At 49.1% G+C, this 15,197-nt stretch overlaps 1 long non-coding RNA gene across 1 annotated transcript; it reads right to left on the reverse strand.

Moving 5' to 3' along the window:
- Positions 1-4,250: 4,250 nt before the first annotated feature.
- LOC118546038 (uncharacterized) lies at positions 4,251-6,019 on the reverse strand. Its single transcript, XR_004922389.2, has 2 exons — positions 5,240-6,019; positions 4,251-4,460 (listed from the first exon to the last, which is right to left on the reverse strand). It is a non-coding gene; the product is annotated as an uncharacterized LOC118546038 (long non-coding RNA).
- Positions 6,020-15,197: the final 9,178 nt, after the last annotated feature.

Raw genomic sequence — 15,197 nt, forward strand, 5'->3', positions numbered from 1 at the left:
AACCCCCTTCTGCAGTTTACTTTGAATGCAGAATGTTTGCAAGGCCTAGGACAGCCCACACATCCAGCCGATGGAACTTTCTGCGCTGTGGTCAGTTAGCTGTGTCACCCCGGAACGGCATCTGTTCTCATGTTTCAGAACAGGAGCATGAATACTGGGAGCTTTTACCCAATCGAGGCTCCCAGTTGGCCGGGAGAGGGTTCGGTTTCCGGAAGGACGCAGCATTTACCTGAGCTTTAAGCTCCCAGGAGGCCGAGGAGGACACAGAGAATTCCAGAGTGTTTTTCAAAAATCATCTGGCTTTTAAAGATCTGCTTGTTAGGAATCCAGCCTCAAAAGCAGATTAATCACAGACTCACTGAAACATGTGCAAGAATGGATGATTTTCTTTTTTTTTTTAGCTTGGGGTTTTCAGGGTGGGATTTTTGAGGAGTGGGAGGGAAGCTACTCGGTCAAGATAAACTCCTTCAGAGCATGGGCAAAATTCCCTTTTCAACTACCAGTTTAAAAAAAAAAAAAATGACAAAGTCACACAAGAGAGGAAATGAAAAGGGAAATTTTTAGACTTCTCATCCGTCCAGAAAGCCCCGGGCCTGTTTCAGAAGCCGGTCAGGGTAACTGTCGGGCCTGCGGTCACCACGCTGCAATCCCAGGAGGCCTTGCGTCACCAGCCATTATATCAATAAGGAAGTACAATCACCTAACCACAAGCCAGCTTCTTTTCTGAGCCCACATGTTGCTTTAGAGGGTTTTTAAACAAGAGACTTTCCTGTTTTTGAAACCTGTGAATCCACAGGTCTTACAGGTTACTCAAATTACCTTATCGCTTGTAGCAACCCCTGGCATGAATTTCCAAACTGCTTACTCGAGCCTTCCCCTCCCCTCACTACAGACATCCATTTACTCACTGAATCCTTATTTACAGTATCACGTTGCCAACTGCTGACACAGAAGAAAAACATACTAGTTATACATTAAGCTTTACGGTTAGAGCATCTGTGCCAGGCCCTGTCCAAACGGTATTTATTCACCAGCCAGAAGGCAGGATAACCACACCGAAGAAAACCCAACAGAAGCGGCTTTGCAGCCAGATCAGCGTTCCTTAATATGGCCGTGCTATTTTTCATGCGAACACGGACAGGCGCGAGCAAATGTAGTGTACGAGATGATCACGGTTCATGGGGAAGCGATTATATGTATCATAGGATGTGCAGCAACTCTATTGGAAAATTTGTAACACAAGCAGAAGGCATCCCAAACCACCTAATGAGGTTCCTGGAAAATAAATGTAGAAAGGCGTGGGTAGAGGACTCTATGGGACCGTCCAATTTAATCCTTCGTGGTGTTCGAGTCAGCCTTGTTTTTCTCTTGAGCAAATAAAAAGGTTCAGATTAAAGAGTGCACTAGAGAACTGATGAACTGAAGCCACAAACAAACCTCTCTCTTTCCTGCTCCACACAGCAGCTCGAGAGAGAGATGTGCCAAACCCAAGAACTGTATCTGATAGCCATCTCCTGGTTTAACTTCGACCCTGGCCAGGGGCCACTTGGCGTTGCTCAAGCAATGCCTGCAGAATTCATCCTGAGCTCCCTTGCTAGAAGCGTCCACCCTCACGGTGCAGACCTGAAGTTAGCAGAGGTGGGGCAAGTTCTGTTTTCAGGAACTGCCCAATCGGAGCCAGGATGAACAATCGGTGAACTTTACTCTGCAGCTACAACCAGTGACCTCTAAGCTGACTTCACAGAATCCACATGGCAACCATGAATCTAGCAGACACTTATCTAACCTCACACTTTTCGGTCTTTTGGGGTTAGAATCAACACTTAGCTCATCAAAAAAACAGGCATCTCCCCAAAAAGAACCTGCTCTCTGTGCACGCTGGTATGTTGTTTATCTTATTTTGTTTTTCTGCATTCCAATCCATCTGCTAGCACTGAAATGTTGAGATGGTCACTGTAAGGCCATGACGCCGTGATTTTTACACTTGAGGGAAGGTTCTTTCCAAATATTAAAGGTTCTCTCTTATGACATGGTAAGTGAGAATGAGGTGACATCAAAAAGTATCAGAAGTAACTCTCTCAAAGATGGTGACTGGCCTGTGGCATAGCACAGTGCATTCATGGGGGGGGGGGATACAATAAAATACAAGAATTCCAGAGAATTCCAGACTTCCCACACAGCCTGGGTAGATACTTTTAATTTTAATCCTCTCTGGCAAATAATCTACAATGTTTGTATGGAAAGAATCCTATTCTTCAAAAATGTTTAAAAATAATAAGTTTTCTTTCCTCCTTTGGAAAAACCATTACTACAAAACGAGTAATTTTTTTAGAGGTGGAGAGGAGCAGAGGCAGAGGGAGAGGGAGAGAGAATCTTAAGCAGGCTCCACGCCCAGTGTGGAACCTGACACGGGGCTCGATCTCATGACCCTGAGATCATGACCTGAGCCGAAACCAAGAGTCAGACGCTTAACCAACTGAGCGACCCAGGTGCCCCCAAAACTGACATAAACTTTGAAGAGTTTTCTGATCCCTCTGGACTGTGGATATTTAGGGCGCTTAGACCCAAACACTCTCGCCTGGCACTGGCTGAGCCTGCTGGACAGTTGCCCGACCACCCTCTCGTTTTGGCTGTGCAGACCACAGCTCTGTGCACTCTCTCCAGGGGAGAAGCATTGCCCAATGAAGCAATGTTGCCTCTCCCCTTTTGCACCACCACTGACACCCCAACCCCAGCCCCGTACTGCCGGGCCTGCTTCCAGAACTGCATGTCCCCTGCGATCCTGTGCCTTCCAGCTCAGATGCCAACAAGGGCACTAGGTAATAGGTACTTTTGACAAAGGACCCTGCAGCAAGTCTTCCCATCATTTACAGAAGTCCTCTGTTTGGAGCCGTTACCAACCCCATCCACTCAGCCCAACAAAGCACAGAGGAAAATAACATGTACGGGGCAAATATGAGAAGTCACCTTACATTTGTGTCTATTAAAAGATCCTCATATTATCAAGTGCTCACTCAATTTCTTTATTTTAAATAACAAAATACCCTGAAAGGATATTCCATCAGTGCTAGTCTGGGATGATCATGGAGGCTGCCTGGAAGAATGATTTGGTTTCGTTTTTGTTTGCTTTTGTTGTTGTTTTTTTAAAGATTTTATTTATTTATTTGACAGAGGGAGACACAGCGAGAGAGGGAACACAAGCAGGGGGAGTGGGAGAGAGAGAAGCAGGTTTCCCGCCAAGCAGGGAGCCCGACGCGGGGCTCGATCCCAGGACCCCGACACCATGACCCAAGCCGAAGGCAGACGTTTAACGACTGAGCCACCCAGGCGCCCCTCGTTTTTGTTTTTTAATAAAAAATATTTCAGGGGCACCTGGGTGCCTCAGTCAGTTAAGCGTCCACCTTCGGCTCAGGTCATGATCCCGGGGTCCTGGGATCAAGCCCCGCATCGGGCTCTCTGCTCAGCAAGGAGCCTGCTTATTCTCTCCCTCTGCCTGCCTCTCTGCCTACTTGTGATCTCTCTCTCCATCAAATAAATAAATAAAATCTTAAAAAAGGAAAAGATATATATTTCAAAGTTTTTCTAGTTATTCCTGCAAGTATTAGATACTGTCAGCAAGTCTTTTTAAAGCTCATTGGAGGGCGCCTGGGTGGCTCAGTTGGTTAAGCGACTGCCTTTGGCTCAGGTCATGATCCTGGAGTCCCTGGATCAAGTCCCGCATCAGGCTCCCTGCTCAGCAGGGAGTCTGCTTCTCCCTCTGACCCTCCCCCCATCATGTGCTCTCTCTCTCTCTCATTCTCTCTCTCTCAAATAAATAAATAAAATCTTTAAAAAAAAAATAAAAGAAGTTTAATTACAAAAATTTTCAAACACATCCAAAGAGCATATAGTAAAATGAAGTTCCATATGCCCTTCACCCGGATTAATAACAACCTAGATTTTTCCAAATTTGCTCCACTTGTTCCTTTTTTGTCTTTTGCCTTTTTCTCTTTGCTGACCTTTTTTTTTTTTTAAGATTTTATTTGTCAGTATTCTCTACACCCAAGTGGGGCTTGAACCTACAACCCCGAGATCAGGAGTCTCATGGTCCACCTACTGAGCCAGCCAGGTGCCCCTCTTTGCTGAACTATCTTAAAGAAAATCCCAGACCTCATGTCATTTCACCCTTTCATACGTTAGTATGCATCGTTAAAATGCATGAACATTTCCTTATGTAGCCCCAACCTCATTAAAATCACATTTAAAAGCAGTACAAGGAGAAGTTAGCTTTATGGAGATCACAAATAGTGCATGGATATTGAGCTTGAGCTAACATTTCCAGTGACAACAACACACAGACTCAAAAAGTACTAAATCCCAAAGAAACTCGAGCGGCATCAGGATGGTGTGTTCTGGAAGACTGAGTCAGATCTCTCAGAAAGGGGCTCGAGGGACGACAAAGATAGGTGATGATGAAGAGTCTGAATAATAAGTAAAAAAAAAAAAAAGACAACATTTCTAAATAAGTATGTGTGTATAATTTTTATATGCATGTAATTAACTCAAATTTTGTAACTAGAAACATGACTACTTCACTTGCATCGTTAAAAGCATATACATTCAAGCTGACCAAGAAAAACACACAGACACGCACAAGACTTCTGTAACCTGCTCATTGGGAAATGGGGCATGGCCTCATATTTGGAGTTGCAAATACGGGATCTTCAACCCATTGCCTACCAGCCCCTGTCAAGCCTAGCCTTCTTATCAAGAGCATTTCTTGAGTATCTACTAGATTCCAAGCACTCTGTCAAGCCCTGAGTACATATGCCCCTTATATGTATACCAGCCCTCTGAGAGAAGACCTACTGTCCCCTCAATTTTGCCGGGGAAAATCTGAGGCTTCAAGAAAGTGAGTTATTGTCCCAAGGAGATAAAGATGGAATGTACGTCCCACTTATTCTGATCCACACTGCTGACTCTGCAAGCTCTTTTCTCTCTCCTTTTCCCCAAGGAGTCACCATGGATCCACCCTGAAGCTGTGGAAACATCGAGGTTTCTATTATACACTCGAATGAAGAAGAACCAGAAAGCTGGGAGGAGGGTTGAGTGCCTGCATGATTCACAGCATAGCCAATGCCTTCATTTTGTGATCACTGACTCGTTTCTGGCTATAACAGTCTGGTGATAAACAGTAGATGACACAACCCAATGGTGTAAATCCACTAAGACAACAAAATGAGCCAAAGCGTTTGCATACCTGGTTGGCTGCCTGGGGGCAGCTGGATGGACTCAAGCCTCAATGGTACTCTCATTGCTCATCTCCCTTGATAGGACATCTTCCTATTCAGAGTCCCTAACCCCCTGTGTTAGTTCTTCTCTGCCACCTCTTCTGGTATTAACTTCCAGGTAAGATGAGGAAAAGAAACGCCACTGAGGCAGCCGGGCTCAGGCACATGGTCAGGCACACACAGGTGTGTGCTGGACCTACAAGCCAAACAAAGACTCAGAGCTCCTTGTTTAGCGTCATCCGGGAACTGTGGGGTGATCCCCGGCCACTCATTCAACCTTCTTCACTGCAGTTTCTTCATCATTAAAATGCAGTATTTGAGGACCAAGCCTGAAATAGCCAAATAATATTATCCAATTAAGGTGAAAAGCACCATATAAATGCTACGGAGGCTAGGACTTAAATAGTCACATATGGTTTCATGAAAAGCACTCTAGTGCATCCACTAGCAGTAAAAACATGCAGGAGTGAAATGATCTGGCTGGAAATGAACTGCAAATTGATAAACATTTAGTTGCTCATGCCGTGTTTATTATTTTTTACTAGGATAAAAATTAACTGTGCGGCCTTGGCCAGAAAACAGATTGAACTCTACCATCTGGGTAGTGGAAGCAGTATCTCTTTAGCCTCGGGTTACGCACAGGTTACCGCTGCCAGCTCTGATTTTATTTGTAAATAGGCCCCGGGTGTCCAGACAACAGAACAAGGGGAGGCTTCTGGGAAGCACGATCAAACCGGGCCATCGCACCGAAAGGGTGACTCTCTGGAGCTTAGGCAGTAGGTCCGCCCCCCATCATGCTCGGTGTCCTGCATTTCCCAAGAAAGAGGTTGTCACACCTGCGATGGAAGGGCAGTCAGCGTGGGCTGGAAGGGCTGCCGGTGGGCAGAGCAGGGGCCGCGCGGGGCTGGGGGCGCGCGCGCAGGGGGCGGGGTGGGGCGGGGCGGGGCCGGGTGGGGGCGAGCTGGAGCAGGCCCCGCGCCCCCGGCCAGGCCACGTGACAGAGCCGGCCGCGGCCCCCGCTGCAGATGGCCGTGCCCTCGCCCCCGAGGCACTTTTCCATCAGCTTGCCAGCAGCTGGATCAATTTCCTCTAGCTGCAGCGCCCTACACAAGCACGGGCTGAATTATTACTCATGGAAATCCCCTCTGTTTCGGGGAATCAGGTAGCTTTCAAACTCCCAACAATTAATGGTCCTTTTGGTCCAGAGAGAATAGCAAAAAAACAAAACAAAAAACAGACTGCAGGCTACAGGTTTCAAAACAGGCTGTTCGGTTTCTAGTAAATTAGAGGGAGTGGGTGGTTGAGGTACCGAGTAATGTTATCCTGTACAGTGTGGTCTTCTTTGACGTCAGCAAGATGTTTCTCTCCCCCCTTTACTCCCCATTCCCTCCTCTCTCCTTTCCTCGTCCGCACCCTCCTCTTCTTCCTCCCGCCTTCCCTCTTTATGTCAGGGAGACAGATGACATAGGGTAGCTCTGGAAAATTGCTCGTGGTTGTGCGAGATAGCTCACAGGCTCAGATAATTCCCACATTTTCAAAAAATGAAGGCTATGGGGGAGGGGACTCTTCAGCCACCGTCTATATGAGCAACCAGAAATACATGTGACTCAGTGAAGGAAGAGAGAAAGCGCCTGCTGGAAAGCAAACAGTAACCACCACTGGCTCGACATTCCGCAGCCCTTCATCTTGCCCGATTAGCAGTTGTGTCTGAGGGAGCATTCTTCCTGTGGCAGAGAACACATTTTTGTCTCCAGCCATGCTGAAATAGCGCCCTGCTCCCCTGCTACTGGATGCGGGGAACCCAGGCTGGGCTGCTGTGCACCTTTTCCTGGCTCCCTGCAGACCCCTGCCAACGGAGTTGCTCTTCTTCTACTCATTAAAGACAGCAACAGCTGCCCTCATGTCAACACAGAACTATCTGGAACAAGGGCTCCAGGGCTAAGTAAGCATCTGTAGCCTGACCCTGCAATATCTTTGTTTCCCCTTTAAATGGTTTTTGTCTGCCCCATTGTTTCAAGAAAGGCAGCATGGCCACAGCACGGCAGGGTCCTGTGGGCGGCCACACAGGGAGTGCTGGGTGGAGTGGGCAGATCTCTCTGTGGCTCTTCGTTGCCATATAGCCTCAGCAAGATGACTTGGTTTCCAGAATGACCCGCCACTGTCGTTTTGCCCAGGCATCTCTTTGAAAGGAGAAATCTGTCCCAGACCTCACATGATGGAAAGTGGTTCCAAGTAGTGTAGGGTAGGGAGCAGGCCCCGGGGTACATATGGGCCTGATTTTCTCCCTCGGGCACGTGGTGGCTCCTCCCTCCTGTCTTCTCTGTTCTGGACAGCAAGGGCCTCAGAGGGCCTTCAAACAGTCTAAGCCAGGCCTCCAAATGCTCTCCACAGGCATGAAGTTCCCATGAAAAACACACTGGTAATGCAAAAATGTGCATACAAGAAAAGCAAGTGAGATCACACAAATCTATGCAGTAATTAGACCTGGAACCTGAAAAAGGAGCACTGTGTTAGTATATGGGGGGGGGGGGGGTTGGTATATGGGAGTGCCCTAAGCAGAGGACAGCACTTTAGCAAGAGCCCAGGCTAGATCTTTAGCATAAGTGTTGGGAGGCCGGATGAAGAAGCAAGTGGACGAATAAGAGGAATTAATCTGTTTAGAACACAAAGAGAAAAGGAGCCCAAACTTTCTGGGAGGCGAGGAGGATGGGGTGGGGGCATGGCTGCTGGAAAGAACCATTTGGTTTGAGGGACGACAGACCTCCGAAGCATAAACGCAAAGCAGGAGTCTGACGTAATGATGAGTGACAGCAACGACGTTAGGGGACGTGTATTAGATACATTCCATGTGCCGGACACCGCACGTGTCTTACACAGCACCATCTTGTTTAGTTCCCGTGGCACCCTCGGGAGGTGGGAACGCGCCTGAAGGTGTGTCGGCTCTCTGGGGCCCCAAGGAAGAGAATCCTGGACCCGAAGAACTTAGGACACCTTGAAGCAGGTGTAGCAAAAGTGATGCCAAGGGGCCTTTCCTCGGTGGGCCTCTCTCACCTCTGAGGGAGGAGCAGGGAGCACCGGGCTTACCCCAGTTGAAGTGTTTGTGTCTGGAAGCTCTGGTTTATTAAGTGTAAGCATGCTCTCCTTTCAAAGTCGCAGTGAGGATCTTTTTTTCCACCTCACGTTGCCTCTCCAGGAAACACCCTTACTCATTTCTGGCCGCTTCAGAGGAATTCTCTCCCCTTCCTGGTCTGCACGTCGTCGCTCTATTGAATTCCTCTCCATTCTTTCAGACGTATAGCCCTGATGCCACAGATATGCTTTTAATAACACAGTCCCGTGAGGGCATAAGGTTAAATCTTGTCGCCTCATGTAAAACATTGCCTTGGCAGCAGTGGGTTGGGGCCACTGGGAGAGCACTCGGAGGAGGAGCTCCTACTTGAACGGTTTCCTTCTGATCACCAGGACAGAGCAGAATGGCTGTTACCTAAACTTCCTTCCCGCTCCCCAGGCACCCTAGACCTCCCACCCCCGTCCCCACCCCCACACCTCCCAACAGACTGGGCTCCTATCACCCACCCATCAACATTCCATTAAAAACATGGACTCTCAGCAGGTTCCAGAACACTGCTCTGCAGCTCGGCAGGTGTGTCGTCTACCTGACCCAAAGGACAGAACACTGCCAGGTGGGGAAGCAAGGGCTTTGTGAAGCTGTCTGGCCAACGGCACCCAGACCAGTCTGTGCTCGTGTGATGCGGGCAAAGATGAGGCAGATGCCCTGGTGTCCTCCTGCCGCAGCAAGCTGCCAACTTCCGCTAAACACACACCCAGCCGGGACCTCTGGTGTCCCTGAGAGGTGGCACGCGTGATGGCCAGCGCCGGCGGTCCACAGCGAGACATGCCTGGTTCGCGACCTGGCTAGCTGGACCCCTGAGCCTCTGTAAAAGGAGGACAACAGTACCTCCGGGAGGGGCTGACACAAGGCATATAAAACTTCAGACCTATCGTAGACCCTTCACAGTTGAATCCCTAACACCCCAAAATTGTTGGCAGTAGCAATTTTCCCAGTGGCTTGGTACTAAAGACCGTAACAGCTACAACTGACCGGACAGTCTTTATGAGCCGTGTGTGTTAAATGCATTATCTCGACTCCCGCCACTAGCCCTGAAAGGCAGGTATTATTACCCTCATTCTACAAGTAAGGAATCTGAGGCTAAGAGCAGTTAAGTAACTTACCCAAAGTCACACAGCCAGTTAGTGGCCAAGAGATGGCTTGCATCAACATTAGGCATCCTTCAGTGCCTGCTACCCGATGCATGCTTCCTTCACCGCGTCGTGCTGCCTCCTGAAGCAGTCAGTGCAAGCGGAGCTCGGCTCTCGTTACGGGACAGCACAGTAAACGCTAAGCGATTGTGCAGCGGGCTACCGCTGGGTGTGTGCGCATGTGAACTTGTGTGCACGCACACCTGCCTTTGGCCAAGGGTAGCACTTTCAGCCGGCATGCCAATCTGCCAGAGGCCCATGTTCAAAGCTCATCCCTGATTGGGCAGGACAGACCCTCAGCCTGGATACAAATGGAGGAAATAAACAAGGGCCATTCAAAAGGACCGTGATTCAAATGGGATGTTCCTGCACAGTGATAAAGCTCAATAAACCAAGCAGCCAAACCCATCAGAAAGTATCGATAGACACTCAGGTGATGATAAATGTATTTTAAGTACTTGAGAAAGGGAGGGCAGTTTCTGCCCTCCAACCAGTTTCTGCCCGAGCAGAGATTTATCCCCGTCCCTCATCTGAGAGCAGCGTAAACGGGCCCAAAAGTGTTGACGTGAACAGAGAGAGACTGCCCCCCGTGGAGCTATGGGTGTCCACACGTGAGCGGTGCAGGTGTGCCCGTGTGGGTGAGTAGGTTCTAAACTCATCAGCTCTGAAGGGTGAAAAGCGCTGTTCTGCTCTTGGTCCCTCCATACCCCCTCCAAACCCCCTTTAGTTTCTTAGCAATGGGGACTCCTTTTGAACTTTTCCTTCTTGGCAAAGCCATGCTTGTTAAGAAGCCAGCATCCTAAAAAAAAAAAAAAAAAAAGAAGAAGCCAGCATCCTAAAAACCAAGGTGGCCTTGGATGTCATTCTCCGTTGCGGCAGACCAAAGTTTCCTTGCTGAATCAGACCTCATAATATATCACCTATGAGTCACACACTAGCAAATGAGCCACTATTAGGAAGAGAGATAATGGGGTGATATTTATCAGTGGCTGAATCTTAGCAAATGACAGGCATTGCCTAATCACTGATCATACTCATATCCATTACCTTCCAGATCACTGCTCGGTAGTTCCTGGGATGGTTTCTAACTGTCAATATTTACAGAACCAGGCACTTAACAACACAGGCCAAGCAGGCTAGATGTCTCCAAGGATGAGTCATGCCAAATGAAGCCTTTTATCTAAGGGTCACCGCTCCATCCTCATTGGCTGGAGCACACTGGAAGTCATCTGGTTATTGAAAAGCACATGCATGGTTGCAGGCTCTGGTCGGTTCTCTGGAGGAACCAACATTTACGAAATCGAAGCCTGGGAGGAGAGGGCATGGCTTTGAAAGCATATAGAGCTGTTTTGTTGGGATTTTTTTTATCGGCTAGATAGTAAATATAGGTCTAGGGCTAGGGGGAAGTGGCAGAGAGAGAGCACCGAGAGCCCCCCTCAGTCTCCACTTGCAGCAGGCACATAATAACCCCTCTGGAGTCACATCGTGGCCTTGACTGGACAAGGCACCTGTGTCACACCAAACACACCAAGGAGGAGGGGGGTACCTGCTGGACTTAGAGCCAGGCCAACCACTGGATCGGTCCTTTGAGTAAGCCAAGTAGACCCAGTCCAAGGTAGAAACTCTTGGTTCCATTCAAGCATTGGAAGACGATTTCTGGGGGTTTTGAAGGCTTATGTGTTCAGGAGTCACTCACTTAAAATGCAGATAACCTTCAGAGATGGACACACCTCAGGCCTTATCGAGTAGGGAAGAGGGAAGGAATGAAGGGCCAGCCAAGGAAGGCTTTGCAAGAGGAAGTGGGGCAGGGAGTGGCCCAGCACATGGTGGCTTTGTAACACTCTTGCTGGGCTAGCCCTCAGACCATCCCTGGAACACATTCACTTGCCTGTATGTAGAAAAGATAGGAAACTTGTTTTAACACCAACATTAAATGCAAATATGCCACTATCAGTATGAGTGACGGTGATGTGCAAACTTCACTCCCCAGCATGCACACAGAAGCTGATTGCAACCACGCTGGCATGAGATCTTTACCAAAGTCCTTTGGGGACCCAGTACTGTGCAACATGGGACCGGTTGGCCAATGCAAGCTCTTGGAATCCCAGTTCCCCTTAAAATCAACGAGCTAAGCGAGGATTGCAAAAGGGCCCCCATCAGGGGACAGGATTATTACTGAGTTGTACGGTGAACAATATCTCTGACTGAAAATTGGTAGACACCATAAAAATACAAAAAATATTGAGACTTGCATACTGTGCAAATCTTCAGATGGACCTGGCTTCTTTCTTAAGAAGACCTGAAGCCCCACAAATCTGAAGGCTCAGAGGTGTCCCCAGAGATCCCAAGACTACTCCATGATGAAATGACCTTGTGATTCCTGCAAACAGATCACAGCCCATGGCCACTGTCCAGGGCCATAATTCAAAGGACAATCGCCCAGTAACAGTTGTATGGAAACACAACATTGGCATCACCTTTAGTCACAAAGGGTAACAAGGACTATAAGCCATGGTCCAGAGAGAGTTCACTGTGGCCCTTTCCAACTACCAAGCACCATAAAGCCAGCGCTGGGGAACACCCTGGTGAACGTGCTGCCCACCGTACAATCACGTGTGTCCCCAGACGCTGTGGACTGTCTTCCTCATCTTTCCAGTCTTCCTTAGCACACACACGGCTGCTCTCTTGGGCCATGTGTGTATTCTGGCCATGTGCATACACACACATGTGCTAAATAAGAAATTGTGGGGGAAGAGGAGCGGCCAGAAAAAAAAATTTAATAAACAGTGTTTCTGACTCTATATGAAAGGGTTTTCATTCCATTCCAGAGGTGGCATCTCATAGGGTGGCATCTCACAGGGAGGTCTCTGTTTCATTTCATCCTGTTTCCCCTTCTAGGGGGGCAGAGGTAAGGAGAGGCTGAGAAGAGAGGAGTGTGGGGGGAGAAAACATGAATAGAGATGGGCCCCTCACTGTGCCTCTTTCCCATGCTTCTTGACTTTGTCTGTGGACCTCCTATGCACCTTGCACTTGGCTATGTGCTCAGCGAACCTGTTGAAAGGCCATATTAGTCCACTAGGATGGCCATAACAAAGCACCACAGACTGGGGAGTGGGGGGACTTCAACAACAGAAATGCATTTCCCCCCAGCTCTAGAGGCCGGAAGTCCAAGATCAAGGTGTCGGCAGGGTTGGCTCCTTCTTGGGTGAAGGATCTGTCCCAGGCCTCTCTCCTTGGCTTGTCGATGGTGGTCTTCTCCCTGTGTCTTCCCATCTTCTGTCCCCTGTATATGCCTGTGTCTTCAACTCCTCTTCTTAGAAGGATTGGTGTAGAGCCGCATTTTAACTTAAAATGACCTCATGTTACCTTAATTACCTCTTCAAAGACCCTATCCCCAAACACAGTGACATTCTGAGGTCCTGGGGGTTAGGACTTCAACAATATGAACTTCAACACAGAACTCGCACCATAACAAAGGCGAAGCAGGAAGAGAAGTGAACGGACATGTGTGGAGTCCCCACTGCGAGCTTGGCACCACGCCAGGCAGTAGACATGAAAGATAAGACAAGGACCTAGCCTCATAGTGACTGAATGACTGGACGACAGCCCCAGTGAATGGGTAAGTGGATGGATCAATGAGGAATGAATGGAGTGAGCAAACATCAAAACTGCTGAGTACCAAAGCAGAACTGAGTCCAGAGCTAGCAGCCCACCCCCACCTCCATCTCCAATGGGGTCTCAGAAATAATGAGGGAAGTAAAGTGGCCAAGCCCCCCCACCCCGCTCCCCACCCAGACGAGCCGGCAGCCCTCCTCCATTTGGCAGAACAGAGAGCAGAGCCATCATGCAGAGAGGCTCAGCGCTCCCAGATGAAAACCAGACTCTTCCTTCATGCTCACCCTGCCGCGCCCTGGGAGACCTGGAGAGACACCCCCGCTGGGGGTCACAGCGGCCCGAGGCCACAAACCAGATGGAAAGAACCCACGAGCAACTTCAAAGGTTCACTGTGCCAGGAGGACTGGCACAGCCAGCTGCCGTGTGGTGACAGGATGATGCTCTGTCCCTGGGATATTGTCACACCCATGAAATGAGAGTGAGAGTCCCCACATCCTCAACTCCATCACCTGAAGACACTCTGTGCCCGAAACTGTGACCAGAAGCCAGGAAGCCAAATTAGAGGAACAGAAAGGCGAGATGCCTGTCAGCTTTATAATCAGCGATCCTTCCACTTACTACAAATACTTGGCCTACGTCACTCAATTATTCTTGTCTGTGCTGTGAGCATTTACTTAATCAGCCTTCAAAGAGATTTCCAAACGGTATTTTTGTGACCAAATAGGGGTCAGAGCCCCTCTCACATCAATGGGAGCCAGCAGGGGGCAGGCCAGCTGCCGGTCATTTGATCTCCCGGGCTGGGCACAAACTTTGAACCGGTTCCTGTCCGGTGTCTCTTTCAGACTCCCCATGACCCTGGTCATCGGTCAGTTCCTGAATTGCAACAACACGCCCCACAAATGCACGCACCAACAGACCTCCCTTGCTTGGATGACTCCCTTTCATTGTCTTCCAGCACATTCTCCCTCAAGCCCAAACAGAATCACGTCAGAACGGCCTATCCTTGAATCTTTCCTTTATTACCGAATATGTGGCTCAAAAGCATCAAGTTGGTATTTCCTCTGCCCCGGTAGGGATTTTTATGGGGTTTTTATACGGTTTCATTTTTGCCATTCTTCTGAGAATGGTTCCTTTGTTCTGCCTTCACTCATTGCTTAGATCCTCCAAGGCAATCTCCTCAGAAAGTCATACCGCTATTGCCCCAGACATGTATCCCCCCAAAAAACGCAGCTGAGAAAACCCCCATCTTTTATGGATCTTCAAGCAATAAAACAGTGGGCTCTGAGGACAGAGGAGGCACCTCCCCTGGGCCGTGTCCCTCACTGGGAGGGAGAGGCGGAGGGGAGGCGGCAAGGGCCTAAGTCCTCAGCCTGGGCATCAGAAAGAGCCTTCAGCACCCAGGAGTAATGGGCCCATCGTTTGTCTGCCTAGGACAGGAGCCCCTTCTTCTGGAAAATACTCCCTCCTTTGCACTCATCATAGGGTCCAAATGTGAGCAGCCATCTGCTTGGAGATCCTTCCCTGGCCACAGTGAATGAGCCGGTGATGGTCACCTGACTCCAAGGAAGGCCATCGGGACTTTGGAACTCTCAGTCCCTCTCTGGCGGTGACACTGTGAGGTGTGATAAGCAAACCTGCCATCGTGCACATTCCCTTCCATGAGGAGGAAGCTTATCAAAGAGATTTAAATCAATATTTGCTGGAAGATGATGTGAGAGAAAAGAGAGAGCGCCTGGCAGGGTCAGGTCCCAGCTGCAGGTGTCCTCAGAGCCCCTCCCCCGCCTTCTCCAGTTGTCACACAGAGCTCCTTTTTAGAAGCCCCGACGGGTTTGAGTCGCGCTTCTCTTGCATGTGACTAAAATAGAGTCCTCATTACATACCCTGGCAACTGGATGCTGGCCATCCCGCCTGAGACCAGCTGACCTCTGCTCTGGCTGTGGAAATGGGAGGGGATAGAGGGGAGAGAGGTGGACCGAACTGACCTGGAAAGAGAGACTGTCATCCAAGGTGACTCAGGGCACTGGGATACAGAACCCCTGCGGCGATTCTGAG

The sequence above is a fragment of the Halichoerus grypus genome, chromosome 7, assembly GCF_964656455.1.
Source record: "Halichoerus grypus chromosome 7, mHalGry1.hap1.1, whole genome shotgun sequence".
NCBI classification, from domain to species: Eukaryota; Metazoa; Chordata; class Mammalia; order Carnivora; family Phocidae; genus Halichoerus; species Halichoerus grypus.